The sequence below is a fragment of the Heterodontus francisci genome, chromosome 8, assembly GCF_036365525.1.
Source record: "Heterodontus francisci isolate sHetFra1 chromosome 8, sHetFra1.hap1, whole genome shotgun sequence".
Taxonomy (NCBI): Eukaryota; Metazoa; Chordata; class Chondrichthyes; order Heterodontiformes; family Heterodontidae; genus Heterodontus; species Heterodontus francisci.
In genome coordinates, this window is record NC_090378.1 from 108,977,282 (window position 1) to 108,983,485 (window position 6,204).

The following is a 6,204-nucleotide window of genomic DNA, read 5'->3' on the forward strand; positions in this document are numbered from 1 at the left end:
TAATATATTTAAATTGGGGCCCTGTGTTTGGCATCATATTAATTGCTCTCACGTATCGGATCATAGCAATTGGAAACGCTATTGCTGGGATCTAAATCTAACACCAATTACAAAAATTTAAAAGAACTAGTCACTTGTATAATAAGGTACAGTCTATACCATTGTTATGGCATTAGTGGTTGTAGCAGAGTTTTGGGGAAAGCAGAATGTTCCCCTGAGAGACTTAATAACTTTAACTAAGAACAAATTAAAAGAATTGGCAGCAAAATTGGGGTTGGAATTGAAATCAGGTGCCAAAAAAGCAGAGATAATTGACATAATAGCCGAACATCTGGAAATAGTAGAAGAAGATGTTGATGATACAGATGAAGGGCAATACCAGGAACAAGAAAGGGAATACAAGAGACATGAAGGTAGTAGGGCCGAGAGTGATGCAGCGGTCTTGGCTAGGATTCAGTTAGAAATAAAAAAACTTGAGGCAGAAAAAGAATTAAGAAACCTTGAATTGGAAAAAGGTGAAAGGGAGAAATAGAGAGCATTTCAGAGAGAAAGTGAAAGAGAAGAGAGGGAATTTAAGCTAAAAGAGATGGAACTAAGACAGAGAATCCAGAGAAAATTCAGGTCAGGAAGAATCTGAGCTTAGATCAGGACCCAGCGAGAAATTGTTTAAATTTATACAGGCTCTTCCTAAGGTCAAGGAAAGGGACGTAGAGGCATTTTTCATATCTTTTGAGAAAATAGCCAAACAGATGAAATGGCCAAAAGAAAGCTGGACATTGCTTATTCAGGGCAGGTTGGTAGGCAGAGCTCATGAAGCTTATGCCATGCTTTCTGAAGAGGCTTCTGCAGATTATGAGGTGGCAAAAAAGGCTATTCTCGTTGTGTATGAGTTAGTCCCTGAAGCTTACCGTCAGAAGTTTAGGGATTTACAGAGATTGACTGGACAGACATATTTAGAATTTGAGAGGGTGAAGCAAATGAATTTTGACCGTTGGATACGGGCATTAAAGATAGAAACCACATATGAGAACCTTTTAGAATTGATTCTCTTAGAAGAGTTTAAAAACTCCATTCCTTCAGTAGTGAGAACTCATAAAGATAACCTGAAAGTTTTGAAAGCTAGACAAGCAGCAGAGATTGCTGATGATTTTGAGCTTGTTAATAAGCCAACTTATTTTGTCCATCACCCCCATAAACCCGAGAAGGATAGAAAGTGGGAGAGTGAAAGGAAGGCAAGTAGCTGGGGACAAGAAGGAACAACTGGGAATGCCTAGGATCACCTCCTCATGTCAGAAAGCAAGGTGCTGAGGATAGAAGTGAGGTTCGCAAGCCAAAGTGTTATCATTGCAACAAAATGGGTCATCTTCGTTCAGAGTGCTGGAAATTGCGAGGTAAACCCATAGGACTTGTTGGGGTACGCAAAGTTAGTGCAGAGGAAAAGACTCTGACTGACAGTATAGCAGACTAGGCTATAGCTTTAATGACAGCTGTGAATGTGAAACCAGATACTTAAACTAAAAGGAGTGTAGAGGTTATAAATAAAATACCTGAGAGTTATGATGATTTTTTGTCAAAGGGGGGAGTAACTCCATATCCTGTAAGTGAGGCAGGAAAACCTATCATTATACTCAGGGATACAGGAGCAACCCAAATACTCTGGCTGAGGAAAGATATGAGGTTTGAGAGCACCTTGAACGCTAAATATTTATTAAATGGAATTGGCAGGGTGTGTATACCCATACCTTTGTATAATGTACGCCTAGAGAGTGACTTAATATCTGGGATAGTAACTGTGGGTGTTGCCCACAGTTTACCAGTAAAGGGAATTGATCAACTCCTAGGAAACGGTTTGGCTGGGTCAAAAGTATCAGTTTCTTCTATAGTTATGGAGGAACCAAGTGAAATTAAGGAAACGGAGCAATTACAGGAACAAGTTCTGGGAATATTTCCTGCGTGTGTAGTTACCCGAGCAATGGCTAAACAGGATCCATCGTTGGAGGTAAAAGGGGCACCACAAATGGATAGCCAGGTATCTGAAACCTTATTTGGGGATTTAGATAATCCAAATGAGATGTTTAACAGATCATCTATCATTGCAGCACAGCAAGCTGATTCAGAGATCTACCGAATAGCACAAAGGGCTCTGTCAGAAGCTGAGGTGAAAGGAGTTCTGGAAGGCTTTTCTGGCAAAAGGGGTTTTGAGGAAGAAATGGAGACCACCTCATAGACCTGCTGATGAAGACTGGACAGTTGTTGAACAGATAGTGGTACCACCTAAATATCGACAAGGATTATTAAGGTTAGCACACGACATTCCTTTTGCGGGACATAGGGGAATTCGGAAGACCAAATCACACATAAGCAAACATTATTACTGGCCAGGTCTTACAAAGGATGTGAGGTAATTTTGTAGGGCATGCCACACCTGTCAAATGATGGGAAAATCACAACCTACCATAAAACCAGGGGATGACGTATTAGTGTTTTTACCATCACAGGGAGAACCAGGGAAGGCACGGTTCAGTGGCCCATATAGAGTGATCAAAAGAGTGGGTAAGGTAGATTACTTGATTGACACCCCTAATCGCCAGAAGAACCGGTTGTGGCACATTAATATGCTCAAACCATATTACCGTAGAGAGGAGGATAAGCCAGTACAGGTATGACAGGTAATCAGGACTGTTGAGAAGGAAAAGGATAGTGAGGATGAGGCAGAAGTAGGACTAGAAAATTCTCAGATTGAATCTCCAACTATCCCATTAGCGAATGCAGAATGGCTAGGAAAATTAAACAATAGGCTTTTACACTTAGAGGCAAAACAGCATGAAGTCCTAAACAGGGTTTTCACAACGTTTCAAAAGGTTTGTAGGGATACGCCAGGATGTACAACCTTAGCCACACATGATGTGGGTATAGGGGAACCATCCCTTTAAAACGACAAGTCCAGACAGACAGGCCCAAGTGGAAGCAGAGGTACAATGCATGCTGAAGGGTAGCTTAGATGAACCTAGTCAGGACTGCTGGAATTCATAGATGGTCTTGATGTCTAAACCTGGTGGGACGGCTCAAACTTGCATAGACTATAGGAGAATCACTGTGGTAAAGAAGGCAGACTCCTCCCCAAATTCTCATTTAAAGGACTGTAAGGACAGAGTGGGCAACACCATGTGTATTAAAGAGATAAATGTGTTGGAGGAAACCTGCCAAATTCCTTTGACACCCCAGGGTAAGAAAAAAAATCAGCTCCTGTTACACCAGACAGGGCTTTCCAGTGTCAAATGATGTCACATAGGTTAAGGGGTGATTGAGAAACTTCTCAGAGAATAGTGAACCCAGTCGTGGTCAGTGCTCCTAGCTGTGTAATTCACCTGGCTGAGGTGATGGACAATAGGGATACTTGGAAGGAAAACACGAAACAATTCGAAGACTGTGCTTGTAAATTTGAAATGGGTTAATTGGAACAACCTTTTGAAAATTTAAAGCGGAAATGTTCTGATGGAACTTGTTGCTGTAGATAAACATTTTTTTTAGAAAAGTGTATATCTGTAAATGCGGGGGAAAAAATGTGTTAGCGTTTTTTCAATTTGTATTTTTTTACCCATTGTAATGAAATGCATTCCATGAGTGGCGTTTCATTCCACCAGGGTCGGAGGTGTTATGTTCCTGCAGGTTTTATTTCTGGGAATATGCGGTGTGCCTTTAAGGCTTGCAAAGAATCAGTACTGCTTTAAGAACCAGCAAGCCTCCGGAGTTGGAGAAAGCGCATTTTTGGTTGCCGTTGGATACAGCCATTTGGAATCTGCGATTCAAAGGGTGCATTCTCGTTACCTTGGATACAGCCACTTGGACTGAGCATCAAGCGATACATTTGTTACAATTCAATTTTGAACTGGCTTTTTAGTTGAAGACAGTCTGTTCTAACAGAACACAGACAGACAGCTGGTGTTAGCACCTGAAAGAAGAGCTCTCCGCCATTTAAACTGAAGGAAGAGAATTTAGTCCGTTTAATTATTATTATCTCTCAAAATTCTGAAAAAAAGTCAAGCCAAAACAGAGGTCCCTGATAATTTAAACTGAAGGAAGGAAAGTTAGACTGTAACATTCTTTTATCCCTCAAAAACTCTAAAGTCAGATTGATTCTATTGAAAGTGTTTGTGAGTTGTTAATTGTTGAAATCCATCACTGAAGAAGGAAAGCATCACTTACTGCTGGAATTAGACTATGCGCTGTTCTACTGTTGAAGAATCTTTTTTTCTTCATTGGACGGCTGTGAGGACTCCAAGCAACATTGGACTGTAACTTGCAAGGGCTCTAATTTTTTCTATTTTAAATATTGTTTATACCTCAATAGTGTTTAAGAATTTAGTTTTTTTAATTAAACAGTTAATTTGTTGATTTAAAGACACCTGGTTTGGTTAGCCTCATTTGGGGGTTAATAGATGGTACAATTTGTCTGGGTCTTTCTTTAATTTGGAAAGTTTAAAATGATATGTTAGACGATCTCTGGAGGGACGGGATTGAATTAACAGTGCGTTTCTCCCACCACAATCCGAATCGTATATTTTGATTAGGACTTTGACTGGAGCGGTTGGTTGTAACAGCACCAAGAGTGCTGTTAGGGAGTTCCAGGATTTTGACCCAACAACGGAGGCTGCAGGTTTGAAAGGCCCTAAGGAGCCTTGGTGCATTGCTGCAATGCATCTTGTAGATGGTAGAAACTGCTGCCACTGTGCGTCGGTGGTGGAGGGAATGAATGTTTGTGTATGGGGTGCCAATCAAACGGGCTGCTTTGTCCTGGATGGTGTCGGGTTTCTTGAGTGTCGTTGGAGCTACACCCATCCAGGCAAGTGGAGAGTATTCCATCACACTCCTGACTCATGCCTTGAAGATGGTGGACAGGCAAAGGGGAGTCAGGAGGTGTGTTACTCCCCGCAGGATGCCTAGCCTCTGACCTGCTCTTGTAGCCAAGGTATTTATAGGGCTACTCCAGTTCAGTTTCTGGTCAATGTTCGCCCCCAGGATGTTAATAGTTGGGGATTCAGCGATCGTAATGCCATTGAATGTCAAGGGGAGATGGTTCGATCCTCTCTTGTTGGAGATGGTCATTGCCTGGCACTTGTGTGGCGCGAATGTTATTTGCCACTTATCAGCCCAAGCCTGGATATTGTCCAGGTCTTGCTGCATTTCTACACAGACTGCTTCAGTATCTGAGGAGTCGTGAATGGTGCTGAACATTGTGCAATCATCAGCGAACATCCCCACTTCTGACCTTATGATTGAAGGAAGGTCATTGATGAAGCAGCTGAAGATGCTTGGGCCCAGGACACTACCCTGAGGAACTCCTGCAGTGATGTCCTGGAACTGAGATGATTGACTTCCAACAACCACAACCATCTTCTTTTGTGCTAGTTATGACTCCAACCAGCTGAGAGTTTTCCCTCCCGATTCCCATTGACTCCAGTTTTTCTCGGGCTCCTTGATGCCATACTCAGTCAAATGCTGCCCTGATGTCGAGGGCAGTCACTCTCACCTCACCTCGAGTTCAGCTCTTTTGTTCATGTTTGAACCAAGGCTGTAATGAGGTCAGGAGCCGAGTGGCCCTGACCTCCCTAAGTGTCCTTTGATATTTTCCCTGATTATTGTTTCTAAAACCTTACCCAACACCGATGTTAAACTAACTGGCCTGTAGTTGCTAGGACTAACCTTGCACCCTTTCTTGAATAAGGCAGTCACGTTTCCCACTCTCTAATCATTTGGCACCTCCCCTGTTTCCAGAACAGCAGTTAAGAAAATAACAGAAGTGGCATTTCATTGACTTGGGAGAGATACTAAATTCAACCCACACATTTGTGTATAATTTTCAGACTTGAAGATGGAGATGGTAGCAAGCGGTAATGGAACAATTCCTAAAAAATGTAGAAAATAATGTTCATTCCTACGGATAGCTCCCCAAAACTGGTGGCACTGTGCATTATTTTCACACATTTTTAATATATTGGTACTTTCACTGAACCTTGATTTTTAAGAAATCAGTCTTAACTACTCCACGACCATCTCTTTCCCGTCGTGATGTTGAGCTCCTGTGCTATTTCCGCGATAACCATCACGTTTTCTTTCCACTGGGACCGGAGGCACACGGCGGAACCACTTAAAGAGATCGAAGCTCTTCTTTTCTTCAGCGCGATGGTCTCGGACCTGAATTGA